This window comes from Maylandia zebra, linkage group LG23 (assembly GCF_041146795.1).
Source record: "Maylandia zebra isolate NMK-2024a linkage group LG23, Mzebra_GT3a, whole genome shotgun sequence".
Classification (NCBI taxonomy): domain Eukaryota; kingdom Metazoa; phylum Chordata; class Actinopteri; order Cichliformes; family Cichlidae; genus Maylandia; species Maylandia zebra.
The window spans coordinates 16,212,262-16,227,626 of NC_135188.1; the positions used below are offsets into that span (position 1 = coordinate 16,212,262).

At 38.7% G+C, this 15,365-nt stretch overlaps 1 protein-coding gene across 2 annotated transcripts in view; it reads left to right on the forward strand.

Annotated features, from left to right (window-relative positions):
• The first annotated feature begins 11,768 nt into the window (after nucleotides 1-11,768).
• Nucleotides 11,769-15,365, forward strand: part of tbl1xr1a (TBL1X/Y related 1a) — a 51,333-nt gene continuing 47,736 nt past the window's right edge. Inside the window, exon 1 of one of the 2 annotated variants that reach the window (XM_076880503.1) lies at nucleotides 11,769-12,097. The gene's annotated coding sequence lies outside the window, so the exon portion shown is untranslated. The remainder of the gene's footprint in view (nucleotides 12,098-15,365) is intronic. The other variant, XM_004552934.5, reaches the window with a different exon arrangement.

The following is a 15,365-nucleotide window of genomic DNA, read 5'->3' on the forward strand; positions in this document are numbered from 1 at the left end:
CTCTGTAAAGCACTTTGAATCACCTTGTTGTTGAATCGTGCTATATAAATAAACTTGCCTTGCCTTGCCTAGTGAAACGAGAAGAACAACCAGAAGGACCAAAAATAATAAAAATTTGCTTAAATGTAAAATTACATTGCTTGTGAGCACACACTGCTAGCTATTTCTTTTATAAGTGTTTATATTTATTATCTGTTTTTATACAAGTAGTCATCAATAGTATTGGACAGAAAACACAAACCTCTACAGTAGTGTTTTCACAGTCACCATCTTGGTGTTTTGAAAATTGGATTCTCATTAGATCATTAGATCAACCAACCTTTTTTGCGCCACGGACTGGTTGATGTCCGACAATATTTTTAGGGACCGGCCTTTAAGGTGTCACGGATAAATACAACAAAATAAAAGCAGTACCGGTACCAAAAAAAAGAAGATTTATTCATAACACACGGGAAAAAACCCAGGGAAACCGAGCTAACAATAAAAACAATTTAAAAAATAATGTTAAAAACCGATAAGAAATCCTGAGAACCATCAATTTCACACCCGAGCCTCAACCGTGGGTTGGGGACTGCTTTATTAGACTTATCAATCACAAGTCATTTACCAATGAGGATATCCTAATTTACCCTCTATTGTGACTCTGATAATGACCGTAATTTTCAAAATGAACTTCATATTGTATTCAGTATGATTTAGACTTATCAATTGAGTCGATAAAGTCCTTAAGAAAATGTTGTGTGGGGTCAAAGAGAAAAGGATAGTTTTCCCACTGACTTTTATAAAGCCGAGCTTGCTGTTCAAACAACAAAAGCATGAAAAACCTGGTTTAAACCATAAAATGAATTGCTTCTTTTTGAAAACAAGAAGTCACGTCCACGGAAGCACAAAATTGCCTTTCTCGTCTTTGCAGATGATGTGGTTTTGATTGCTGCATTAAACCCTGACCTTTAGTCTGTTTCTGTCAGGTTGTGCTGAAAAGGACCCAAATGCAGATTCTGAAGCTAAACTTGATAAACAAAGACAACTTTTATTTCAATGGAGTATAAACCCATAGAAGCCCAAAACATAACAAATAAAGGGAACTGAGGCCATGTCCACACTAATATGTTTTCGTTTGAAAACGCATCTTTTCCTCTCCATTTTGGCGTTCCGTCCGCACTGAGACGGCGTTTCCAGTCAAGGAAAACGGAGCGTTTTGAAAACGCTCTCCAAAGCGGATCCATTTGAAAACGCCGTTTTCGCGTCGCAGTGTGGACAGCAAACCCGGAGCCTTTTCGAAAACTATGACACATTTTAGTCATGTGATGCAGTCATGTGACCAATTAAACTAAGATAGCGGAGGGCATTACACAGCAGTTGATTTGTTTGCTCTCAATTTTGACAGCCCTATTAAAGATTAATATCATTTTGTACATGCTCCAGATAGATTCTCACTCTCTTTTGCATCTTTGTGCTTTTTTGTTACTCGCGGCAAAAACTCCACCTCATTGTTAGTCCATTAAAAAAACTCGTTGCTTTTCCTCAACATTTCAAAAAGCCGGAAAATAAATAAACGGCAGACAGAAATGAGGCAGGTCGAATCAGCTTACGTTTCACCCTTGCGCAATACAGGAACATAACATTTTCGATTGTTTCAAACGTCGTCTCAGTGTGGATGGAAGGCCAAAATGGAGAGAAAAAGATGCGTTTGCAAACAAAAACGTATTAGTGTGGACATGGCCTCAGACTGACAAACACCTTCTCAGAGGAGGACATGGAGATGGCAACAACCGTGAAAGGTCATGAGGTGCATTGCATAGACAGTGTGCTGATTAGAGTGAAGATTATGCCACATTTAACCAGAATAGGCCGTAGTTGTAGGTGCAGTTGTTAGAATTCTGCTGTTTTCTGATCATAGTGCCAACAATCTGTGATCTGATTCATGTTGAAGTCTTTTTTATTATTGGCTCCAGAAGATCAGCAAGTTTTCAGTGACGATGAAAACCCCTTAAAGACACCAGCAAACAAATATAAACCAGGTTTAACACCACAAAGTAACTCAGTTTTACTTGATGTACATCTGAGTTGTCAGTGTATCAATACACAACCAAATTCATGCATTGCTGTCTGACATTTATACATTATTCCCACAGACTGATATGACAAGCATATCCTCAATGTAAAAGATTATTCTAAATTTCTGAAACGCAGCAACAGCAACATGGGGGATGTTGACGTGAGATTGATAGAGCAACAATACAATTTTACAGCTCAGTGATCGAGGTCTTGTTTCCACATAAACACTTGATGCACTGGCTGTTAAACTCAACACATTTAAATCCTCTCCTGGCACTTTTCTGTTAAACTTACACTGCTCTGAACTTTGAAAATTTCTTCAAAACATGTAGGCATATAGGAGGCACAAATGTTTAAAATTATCTTGAAAAGAAAGAGACTGCTTTTAAGTTCATTTCACATTTTAGAAATAAAGTGTTTTTGGTCTATATTTTTTTTTTCGTGAACCATAATAACTGAATTTTAAATACCCAACAAACTGTAGCGAGGGCTGCATTTTTTAAATAAGCATCTAAATACGCTTTTATGATGGACAAATGAACTGGCAGGTGAAGATGACATTTCTAGCTTTATATTTTCTTGCTATATTTTCTGTAAGAAACATTGTTCTTGGTGTCTGAGAACCCGAGAGAGAATGAGCATGAGGTTCATTCCTCTGATCAGTCAGTACAGCCTGTGGTTAAGAAGAAAATACCATGACAGGAAGTGATGGTAAGACATGGTGACATGATGTCTTAATATGTTCTATTAATGATTAAAAATCTAATATCATCTTGAACATGCTGCTGTGGGTATTCATGCATAGGGATGTCTGCAGTTAGAGCCTGTTCATATTAAAGTGCCACTTGGTCATGAAACATGGAGTACTGTCTCCTGAGAATGAAAATCTATCATATGGTTCAAGTTGTGGGTTAAAACTTGGTCTTTTATGGGTTTTTTAAGTGGTAACATTTGCCATGTTTTTACTAAGCAATTCTCTTTTAAAATGGTAAGCAACACTATTATAGCTGAAATGTGACTGTGTTCTATATAGACAGCAGTTGATTAGCCGAGTTGATCACGCAATCAATGTATTAGCACATCTACAGCTCCATTATTAATGGGTTAGAGCCTGTTACAAACTGCTAGGCACCCCGTTTCTCTGCTTATTCTAAGCTAATCAGGGGCTGCATGGACTTTTTTGTGAACAGCAATGACTGCAAAAATATTTCCTTGAATACAAGAAAACTCCACAGGGTACCTTTAAGATGGATTCAGACAAGTGTTCCAATACTATTTCAAGGTTGTGTCATGGTTGTGTCATATTACTACTGGAGTCATTTATACAAAATATATTTTACTCCGAGGCTACAGGGGCTTAAAAATAAACTAACACACAGCCAAACCATGCTTTACCCGATGTGATATTAACTCTGTGTTGTGGACTTTGATGAATGCATTTGCGAGTAGGCTCCTACACACCTCTCAGCAGATACAGTAAGTGATACAGTATGTGATATGAGCCGTCACACATCATCTCTCTCCATTTTTTTCAAAGCGCTCCCCGCAGAGAAGCCCTATTTATGGAAGTCAATCATAATCTGTCATATGCCATGACTGAGTTGGAGCCTGCAGCAGGCGCTCAAGATTATCACACCATTTCAAGGCCCCGGAGCCACAGATTTAATGTATAATCCCTGTTCGCCTTATTTTCTATTATAATACAGTTACCATTATTATTTTTATGTTCCACCGGTCAGCCAAAACAATTTTTCTGAATGTGTCACCTTGGGCTCTGTGAAGCAGTGGCTGATTAATTGGGAATGTAATTGTTAAAATAATTCATATTGGAGAACAGAGGCCAGATTTAATGGTCATTTTGTACAATCATGAAGTGGGCAGGGCTATTTTTTCCCCCTTGCTTCTGGAAGTCAAACCCAGTCATAAAATCCCACATTTCTTTCCCAGAAGCTGTCAGGTGACTGGTACAGTATTACAGCTTGGATTGGCCTAAAATTCCTATGGTTAATTTAATTTAATTAAATTTCATTTATATAGTGCCCAGTCACAACAGTTGTTTTACCTTACTTATTGTAAGGTAAAGCACTATAATAATAGAGAGAAAACCTCAACATTCAGACAACCCCCATAAGCAAGCTCTTGGTGACAGGGGGAAGGAAGCCCTGCCTTTTGAACAGGAAGAAACCTCAGGCAGAACCAGGCTCAGGGCGGGTCAGCCATCTGTAGTTACTGGTTGGGGGGTGAGAGAAGGGCGACCATACACTTTCTTTACAGTAAAAAATCTAAACAAAGGCCTAACAACACTGTGTAGTTATTGCATTAAAATCCAGTGAACGAACCTGAATATAAGAACTAGAACAAACAAGAGAGATAAAAAACATTACACTGAGACTGTAAAGGTTATCTCTATGTTTCCCCATAATGCCCACAGTTTTTCTACTGACTGATAAAAACACTTTTATACACAGAATATTTTAACATAATTTAATAATATAAACACTTAGCTATAAATCATGAATAAAAAACAGATTTGAGTAAATTAAATATTTCGTGGTACTAAGTGTAGGCTGTCAGTTGTTTACCTCAGTTGTCAATCTGCTGGGTTTCCATGTCTAGTTACTCCGAGGGAGGCTATAAAACTTTGTGAATGTAGTCCTACACGGGTTGATGAGTCAGTCAAGCTGACCTCCGTGCAGTGACAGTGATACTGTGGTGAGTTGCTGAGGATATCCTGACCTTTTCTGTCAGTTAGCACTGCTGTTTTTGCTGCTGTTAGCCAGCATTAGTAAAACTTTATTTAAAGTGGATCTGATATTATTGGCCTCAGACTCTCATACGATGTGCGAAAATAATCAGACTGTTCATCAGAGAGAAAGTTTCCTTTTTAGGACACTAATATTAGCTAACATAATGTTAGCTTGTAACAGGCCATTGTTAGCTGTCCAGAGATTTGTCGTATGTCTAATCTATTCACAGTAAGTGAATTGAATAAGTAATTGTGACAATATTAGAGATAAATAAACACTTACATTTTCTTGCGTTAGAGCACTGCCTTCAGTTCAGGAGATGAGGCTTGAGGCAATGAGGAAGATGATGACATTTATCCACATGACGGTCACACGCTCTCTTTCCTTAGTGTTTTTCCTTCTTTGGTGAAGGGAACCCTTTCTCAGATGATGCAACATAGGTATGATCCTTTGCAAGTTGAATCTGAAGTAAAATTTGCCTCCATGATTAGGAAATCCCTACGAGTTCCCTCCTCCTTTACCTTTAGGATACTACGCATGTGGGAACAGCAATGCCCTTATCTGTATTCAGTATGGTGGGATAATACGGTAGCTTCCACAAATCAGTGTGCTCTTATGTGTTTTTAATTAATTAATTATAAATTTATGAGAATGCATATACAAAATTTTTTTTTTAAAATTTTGTCAGGTTTATTTGCACACCCTATTCATATCTTCTCCTCCTCCAGCTTCTCAGATAACTTCCCTACATTTTCAACTTCCTTTCACTCAGGAGAGTCTTTAGCTGTCTGAGCTGGATTTCCTAGTTGTAAATGTTAATGTGTAAAGAGGTGAGCTGAGATCGATGAGGATATTAGACTGACCGGCTTCCATTTGTCTTATCAGCCTGATGAGGAAGAACACACAGTGTGGACACTTTGTGTGTCATTAGCACACATAAACACACATACAAGCAAATGCATGAAAGACATGTCTTCCAATGTTTCTTCTCTCTCTCTCTCTCTCTCTCTCTCTCTCTCTCTCTCTCACACACACACACACACACACACACACACACACACACACACACACACACACACACACCAGAAATAGTCATGCAGTATCTGTTTTTCTCTGTCTCCATCTCTGCTCTGCTAAATAATTTAATCACTTAAGAGCAAAAGCCAACCATGCAGTCCCAGTCTCTACCATGAAGGGTAAATTATAGCCCAGTAGGTAGAGAACAGCCATTACTGTATGGTCTATGAAGACATATTATAGAGCCACACTTTGTTGAGACCTTGTCATTGTCAAAGCACTAAATATGCCAAAGGTGGAATGACGTATTACTACTACTTTGAAGTGGATATAGTCTAACGTTGCTATGGGTTTTTAAAGGCCGATGCTGTTGTTGTTGGATGTGCCTGGCTGAAAAATGTGGCAGAAGGAAGGGCATGTTTGCTTTGAGGTTATACAGTATGTATGAGTTCTCCAGTCAGAGAGAGGGCGGGGAGAAACGAGACAATGGAAGGTGAGAACACAAACGTGAAACCAATGCAAACATCTGTACACAAGGTTACAGTTACACAAACATGGAACATATGTTTAAGCCTATTGCCTCTTTTCCACCAGCATGGTGCGGGTGTAAAGCCAGTTCTGCCTCAGTTCTTTTTAAGAACCAGTCCACATTTTCACTGGTCTGAGAACCAAAATGATGTCTAGAACTTAGTAGCAGAAGTTGAAGTCATTTCTATGGGAAGAAAATAATTGTGAATCTGTGGGATCCATATGCTTATCATTCTTGAAATCCTTTTGGTAGCTCCTCCCACATTCACTACGTTTCGGGGCACTGAAGGACACCTTACAAGCAATTGAATACCAAAATCACAGTATGCATAAAATAAGTCAATAAAGTATAGAATTTAAAAAAAAAAACAGCATCAAATAGAATAGGCAAGCTTAAAAAGATGTCTTTTAAGACTGACTTTAAAGACGGAGAAGAAATCAATATTGTAAATGTGATGCGGGGGAGAGATCCAAAGACAAGTGGCCAATCAGATGGAAGTGCTAAAGCCTATGATGGCAAGCGGGTAGTATAATGAGAGTAAGATAAGAGGAGGATCTCAGAGTATGGAAAGGAGTGGCAATGTGCAGAAGATCAAAGAGATATGAAGGTGTGAGAGTATGGAAAGACTTGAAAGGAAACGAGTAATATGTTCTAGGGAATGGCTTCTAGTAACATTATGAGCAGCTACATTTTGCTCAGAGTGAGGAATTTGCAGAGTTCTCATCTGACTCTGCAGCTCCTCTTTAATTTTTTGTATTTTAGTTTCTTTTAGCTGGTTTAATTCAGCATAATAAGTCTAAAAACTTCTAACAGGCTCACAAAAAAGCACAGGTTTATTGACTAACTAGCTACAGCCCTGTCTCCTTGATGCCTTCCTATGCATCAAAAACGCCAGTAGATTTTAAAATGAAATGTAAATACAAGCAGATTAAGATTCCCTTTAACAAGTCAGGAAACATGAATAAATGTGTGGCTTTGTATTGTCTCAACACCAATATCTTAACATGTTATGGCCAATGATTATGTAGCACCTAAATGTTATTGACATGTTTTAGTTGTATATACAGGCAAGTTCTAGCAAACAGGGTCACTGTTGAGTAAAGTGAAGCTTTCATCATTTAAACAAAGACCTGAATCATATTATAAAGCCAAGGGAAGCTTGAGCTTATAATAATAGCTGGTTTTAGAACAAATATTTGCTGTAGCAGCTAAAAGCCAATAAAATCCATACCAACTATTATGTTGCCAGAGGTAAACCTATTAAAGAGACAGAATGGAAAGACACATGATCAGTGTCAGGTGTCCTGTTCCCAGTCTGGGAAGCATTTACCTGCAGGTCTATTTGAGGTGTATGTCCAATTAGACCTGATAGAAGCCCCAAAAAACTGGGAGGAAAGAGATGTCTTGATATTTAACTTCATTAAAGGAGACATGACCAAAAAAGTGCATTAGGAGTGGAGTGTAATTCACCATTTTCCAGCTGAGAGTTGGAGTGATGTCAGGAGTAAAAAAAAAGAAAAGAAAAAGAAATTGATCAAAAACCTTTTTGAAGCTGGATTTGGGATGAAAAGAACTACACATTCAGACTCTCTCAGACTTACAGTTGCAATGGCAACTAGGCTTTCAATCCTCCCTGGCACAGCTAATGATGCTTTATATATACACATATAAGACATTCTTGCAGGTTAAGCTACTTCCCTTTTTTTTTGGGTTAACGAGCACTGAAAATAAAGTTCATACCACAGCAGAGATTTTCTAAAGCATCTTTTTTCAAAGGATTATTCCAGTGTCACTAGGTGTAACTCACACTGTTCCACTCCAGGTAATTCCTTTTGCTGTTGTAGCTGAGCTGCCATCGAACACCTTCTGGCCACAGTGAATGACAGAAATTCCATGTTATATGTTGGTAGGGACAAATATTAAATGGGACATTGGTATTGCTTTGTTCACATCTGCTATACCTCTCCTACTCATTGCTGCAGTTCATAACACAATAAATTCAATCTACATGCAACACTCTGTCAATGCTAAACATCAGGGCGGAAGTATGCATGCACAGATCACACAGTTATTAATAACCTAACAGTGGAGCTGCTCTACTTGAAGACACATCAACACGTGGATTTTTATTTTTTAAATACTGGCATCAATTTGGTGGAAGCTTTCATTTTCACCAGCGTTCACTTCAGCTCCATTCTGCGCTCCTCGGAGTTCAAGGACACAGTCATTATTGAACACCTTTTTGTACAGGGAGGTTTGCTAAAGTTTCTTCCTCTACATGCAGCTTTTGTAAAGACTGCTTAAGCTTGCATGAAGAGAGGAGGTTTCGTAGCTTTTCAACTCACTCCGTGGAATATGTTCTTAAGAATGCTGTCAGGCTGTATGTACTGCATTCACACCTCACTGAGGTCCCATCACTATGTGAGCCAGGCCGCCTCGAAGCATCATTTTATCTGATCACCTTGCAACCACAATTCCTCTTGTGCGCATTTCCATATGCGCTGACACATGCTTTTCTTTCTATCTGAAGCCACTAAATAGATTTCAGCACTTTAATTTGATTACTTTTCGTACTGTGACATGTCAAAATGTCTGCTGGTTGTTTACACTATTTACACTACTTGTTGTGTTTCTGTCACCCCAACTGTTGTTGTTGTTTCGCATAAAACATAAAGGTATTAAAGTGGTGCTTACATGCTTCCTCAAATTTTGACAAGAAGGTAAATATGAGCATATTTATAGAACAATTTTTTTAACTGCCCATGAATGCAAGAGCTCTGACAGCCTAATCATTTTCAAATAAGATCCATTGAATTCTCAGGCTACACCCACTGTGGAAAATATACTTATACACAACAGAAAATGCACAAAGCTATATGACAGGGGTGTAAAGTAGGACAAAGCCATGCTTACCTCTTCTGTTGCCATTTGTTCACTGGTCACAGGCTAGACCACCCCAGTCTTAGCATATCTGATCTTCATTTTGATCCCAACTAAAGTTTTATGACTGTACCTGCCATGTTTGTAGTGGAATTTCTGCACGCGGACATGCATGTTTATGCATGTCCGCGTGCAGAAATTCCACATATTCCACAAATTCCAATATCCACATCTGGCTAAATACTCAAAAACCTCTTTGTGATAGTTCAATTACAGTAGGCTTTAAAAAAAAGCTTGTTTTCTGCTTCTTCACATTCACATGAAAACAAGTTTTAACAGATTATGTAAAAAGGGAACAAGGAAATAAGCTCTAAAAAACATGTTGAAGATGACGTTGCCAGACGTCTAGACAATGTTGAGGCTTGTTTAAAAACTGAATGATGATGATAAGCTGTCTTAGGTTGTTGAAAGGTTTTCTAGAAGAATCCCTGAATTCCTGTAGCATGAATAGCATACTTTCATAACTCACTCATTAGAAGTGGTGGTGGTTGGGTGCTTACTGTAGAAGGCACAGAGAAGAAGAAAACACTGAGGCAGAGTACTGCATAGAGATAATGTGATGTGGTTTTCCAGAAAGCCATTACCCTAATAGTGGTCTGCTTTGCCCCCGTGGTACTCACTTCACAGTTTGCCACAGTGGAGCTGTTTCTAAATCATTGTACCCCCCTGATTTGTTCAGCCGCTATGGGGCAGAGATGCCGTGATGTACCACTGGTGGGATAGCTTCATTTCCTCCTAAAACAAATACAAGAAAAGTCATCAAAGTCTTCAAGGGAGAACAGTGTGAAAATAATTGCACCATCAGACTTGCAGGGCCCCTCTTGTACTACAAAACTCTCCAGGCATGTGAAAGGGAGGGTGAAGAAAAAACACTGACGTTCCCCCTCACCCTGTATAAAGGTCATTACCCATCCCCCACTCTTCTTGTTATAGCCACACTAAAGCTCACACTACACAGCACCCCAGGGCTTTCTGTCTGTGTGTCTCTTTGTCTCAGCTGAGCCTTATCTGTGTGCGTGTGTGCATGCTGATGAGCATATGCTTTGGGGTAATACATACATGAGTTGCTGTCTGTTTTTCACAGTTTATGTCTGCAGAATACACATCAGTTTGCGTCTGCTCATGCCTCTCCTTATAGGATGAATTTACATGAGAAAGCCACCACCACACACTTCTCTGTCACCTCATGAATGCTACTGTGAACACATGTGGTCACATAACACCGTTCACCTCAGTACGTCTATGTATTATCCTGAATAATACTTGATGTTGCGTTAAAAATAATGGGGTGAAATTAATAAATGTTACCAGCTGTATTTGTTATCATGTGGGCTGCTTGTTGTGTGATTTATTCAGTTTTCTTCTTACATCACAAAATCATTATATAGGAAGTAAACAACAAGCATTTTTAAATTACCTGTTAAATTAATTTACTTTGTGGTTTATGTGGGAAGTTATTTTCAACTGCAGGGTTTTAATATTGTGTGCAATCCCAGTACTGGCCACTAGGATATATTAGCTAAACTCTGTGGGCTGAGCTTAAGTGTCAAAAATTCCACTTCCTGGAATGGCCACTAGAGACCAGAACTGTAGAGACTAGAAGTTTTGGTCTTCCTGTAAAACATCTACAGTGGTGCAATTAAAACAAAAATATCTATTTAAATTGTGTTAGGGCTAAAAGTTTTGTTTTTTCCAAATGATACATGTGTATTTGGTGCACTTTCTTGTAGTGGTTCTGCCCAGATCTATTCACACCGTAACAAATAAATTTCCAAGCACGCAGAAGACTGAATGTCGCCTTGTGCTTATTTACATAAAATTTACATCACTCAGATCTAAGCTAACCTTCGCATGGTCATGGACGTGTACATTTTGGTATGCACCAGGGAGTTGATTGTTCATTCACAGCGCCACATTCCTGCACACTCTAGTTCTGTTCTTGTGAGCTATAAATATGTGCATGTGGAGCTGGTGATATTGGTTATATTTACGTTGCCTATCATCAACCGACTCCGATAGCCCTGCTTTTACTAATAATTAAGATAGTTAGCATGTGGTGTGCGAGCCAGCATTGGAAGGTTTAGTTCCAAACAACAAAAGTACATTTTGTTCCTAATATGTTGCCTGAAAATTTTAATTGTTATCGCATAAAAGAATCGTATTTTTTTTGACATCGGTTTTTTTTTGCATAGTTCCATAAATAACTAAAATGTGAGCTACAGTATATTTTTCATGTGCATAACAGCATGCCTACAGCTACACTCCAAAAATAGCTACGTAGTAATAACAGTCTACTACTGAGCAACATAAACGGATAATTAATTTTAACCTAATATTTCTGAGTTGTTTTTGAGGAGTTACCGCTTACCCCCAGCCTAACTACACCATCCTTCTCCATACTGCGACACCCATTTTGATGTTTATGTGACTGGAGTGTGCTTCCTGCAGAGAGAGGAGCTCAGGCCTAGCTCATTTTCGCCTGGCAGGTCAGATGCTCTGTGTTTCAGTCTGAAGCCGTTGGCTGCTACTGAACCGTTTGGCTCTTTTCTCTACTAGCGAGCAAACCTACAATCTAGACCCAACTGTACATCCAGCTCATTTTTAAGGGGATTTATCACTATATATGCCCGTGTTTCCAAAACACATCGGTCATTGGGGATTCCTAGCCCCGCTTGGCCGGGTCTGAAGGCAGTTATAACGCTTTTTTCGAGGTGTAATTAGAGCTAGAAAACAACGGTGGTGGAGGAGATTCCATATTAGGAGCACAGAGGAGAAGGCACCCCCCTTGTGTGATTTGGAGCTTTTGGTGAGTGTTTACCGTCTTTCCGCTTGATTATTGCCGTTATAAATGATAACCTCGCGTAGATCGATCACGCGTGGCTGTGAACGCGAGGTTTCGCCGGGTTATTGCGCTGTTTCGGACGTTTATTTTTATAATTTTTCTCGAGTGTGGGGGATGGGCAGCCTCAGCGCGTGAGTAGGCGCGCGCGTGTCGTGTGCATGTGTTCGAAAGCAGTTCTCGCGCGTGGTTTGTGTTTGTGAGCGCGCCCTTCCTTCCTGCAACTCCTACTAGCTTTGAATTAAAACCAGTGTAATATATTTTTTGTATTATTTAAACCCAAGTCATTAGAATATACATTTCTAAGATAATTTATATTGGATTCAACCCACAATAAATTAGATTGAATATGACATCAAACTTTTTACTTTGTCACTTAAGTTTTATTATTGTGAAGTAACTATTTTCGCCAGTTATGGTTTAATTTATTCTGTTTTCTCTTACTTAACTTGGACAATTTGTGTGTTTCAACGCACTTTGTACTTGTTAAATAACGCAGTGTGTCTATAAAACCATGAAGGGTTATGAATCAAAACTGAAACTGTTTGAGCCCAGTTAGCAGTTGTGCCAGTCTGTTGTGTTGTGCTTTACAGGCTCTTGTTTATTTTTTTGTCTGTAGCATACCTTGGATTCATAATTGTGACAAAGTTCAGGTCATAGTATTTCATCATGTTATTTACTTTGTTACCTTTGTGCCACTTTGATTGAAAGCTTATTACAGAGCTGTGGAGCTGGTTGTTCCAAAGCCATGGACGATATGGGGGAGGGTCGAATACACACAGACAGACAGACACACACACACACACACACACACACACACACACACACAGGAGGGCCACTTGCCAACCTTGCAAAGCTCAACTCAATGACACAATGTACCAGTCCCAGATAAGCCTTCACTATCTAGCAAGGAAAAGGCTGGCAATAGAGACTGTTTAGCCTCAGTTACATTTCACAGGCTAACTGGGTTAAGATATTTGTAGGCTTTAATATATATCGATATTTTTAAATTCATTTGTCATTATTTTTTTAATTGACCTGGTCCTTTCATGGGATTTTAGTTCTTTAAACATTGTAACGAATATTTAAAGTATGTTATGTAACACACACAGTCTTGAGTCCAGTATTCACACATAAACTCGGGCTTAAGCAGCCCTCATTTTATTAAGGGCAGCTCTTATTGGGTTTCATAGCTGATAATTATCAACTCTTTGAAGCTAAGGACCAACCACACCATAAAACATGTCATCTCAGGTCATTGCTTTTTTTTGTCTTTGTGGGTTTTAAGGTCAGGCAAGGTGTCTGTGCTTCATATTCACAGTGCGTAAGAGTTTAAAATTGCCTACAGGGCATACTCTGCTACATGTGCTGCAGACAATGCAGAGAGTTAAATAAAGTGACGCAGAAACAGATATATTCCGATAGGCTAATATGGGCTGTTAGCATCAGCTGAAACATATACTTGTGTCCTTATTCACGTGCATCTACAGCGTTTACCACCCTTAGGGCTATCCATACAGTAAGTGTGCTCCAGAAGAATAAACTTGAGGTTTGCTCTATGTGTCAGCTATTTAATGTGTCTCCTGTTTTTGTGACCAGGAGGTCACCATTTATGAATGCATGAGAGCTGATTTTTAGATGTCAGTATAATCCTAACTGAAAGTGCTGGATCGGATATCGGGAGCAACCTGCCGATCTGTTAGCTTATCTGTTCTTTTCAGTTCAGTTCTAGTGGAGAACTAACGTGGCATAGATGAAGCTAACAGCAACGGGTGAGCTGTTCTGAGGTATTTCACACTGTGGTCAAGTTAGTTTACAAGTTCAAGGCTCGTTTACAAGGCTTTTTTATTTACTTTCACTCTCGTTATATCTGTTGTTATGGGTTCATCCCCAGAAATGACAATGACACAAAGCCAGTTGTGTGACCTCACAGTTATTCAGTATTTTTTTCTTTAATCAGGAATCATTGACGACTACAAAGTCTGCTATCTAATCTCACATTGTTGGGCTGGATATGCATATGTCAGCAGTGAGCTCTCTGTCAGTTTTTATGGTGTCATAGTGCAATTTTTGACTGCTATTAAGCAACACATCCTTTGTTTGTCCTAGTGCACAGATGACTAGGGCTGCTCAATTAATCGAATTTTAATCACGATTACGATCTGGGCTTTCAACGATCATTAAAAATGACTGAGCCGATTATTAGCCCCTCCCTAATTTATCCGCGACACCTTAAAGGCCGGTCCGTGAAAATATTGTCGGGCATAAACCGGTCCGTGGCGCAAAAAAGGTTGGAGACCGCTGATTAAGAGGACCCGAGGGAAGCTCGGAAAGCTAAGCAGAAGTTATTTGGAGAGTGACTGCCGTTGGTTGAAAAGAGAGTTTAAAAAAAAAAAAACTTCAGTGGTGTTGCACACTATTTTATATTATTTTTTTAAAGTCATTGTTAACCCTTTAAAGCCGGTCAGAGCAGCACGCTCCGTTTTGCGTAACTATTGTTAAATCCCTGTAGAACCTGAACCGTGTAAGCTAGCGCAATAATTTGTTTTGCATATGAAACCGGAGGAGTTGTACTTACATCTGATGCCATCAGCTTGTCCTCGGTCACGGTTTCCTTCCACATATAGCTTTGCAAAAATTGCATAAAAAGCGCTTGCAGGAACAAAAACATAATATTCCAGAAACACGCTTTGCCGTTCCTATCAGCTGTTCGTAACACTTCCCACAGTGAAATGATGCACATGCTGTTTTCTTTGCAAATCTGCATCATAGGATTGTTTTTTGTTTTTCCTGCAGTATATAAAAATTGCTGTATCTCCAAAATAAAACTACGAAGACACTCAAAATAAATTTCCTGTTGTTGTAAACTATTTTTTGCAACTTTATTGTATTTAAAGTTTTGAGGGATAAGCCTCTTAAATTTCTCCAAGTAGAAATATATGTAAACAAAACAAAAGCGATTTTCAATTTTTTTTGTAGTTTATTGCACTTTTTTGCAATTTATGTAATTACTATGGACTTAATGCATACATATTATTAAAATATGGGCTATAACAGTTGTATTGATGTATAGCAACTTGAAATGCTCCCACAAATGGCACTATAACATGTAAAAAAAATAATATAAGCTCTGGTGGACTTGGTTCTATAGTAGGTCTTAAAGGGTTAAATAAATATCGTCAAATAATCGTGATCTCAATTTCAGTGAAAATAATCGTGATTATCATTTTTGCCA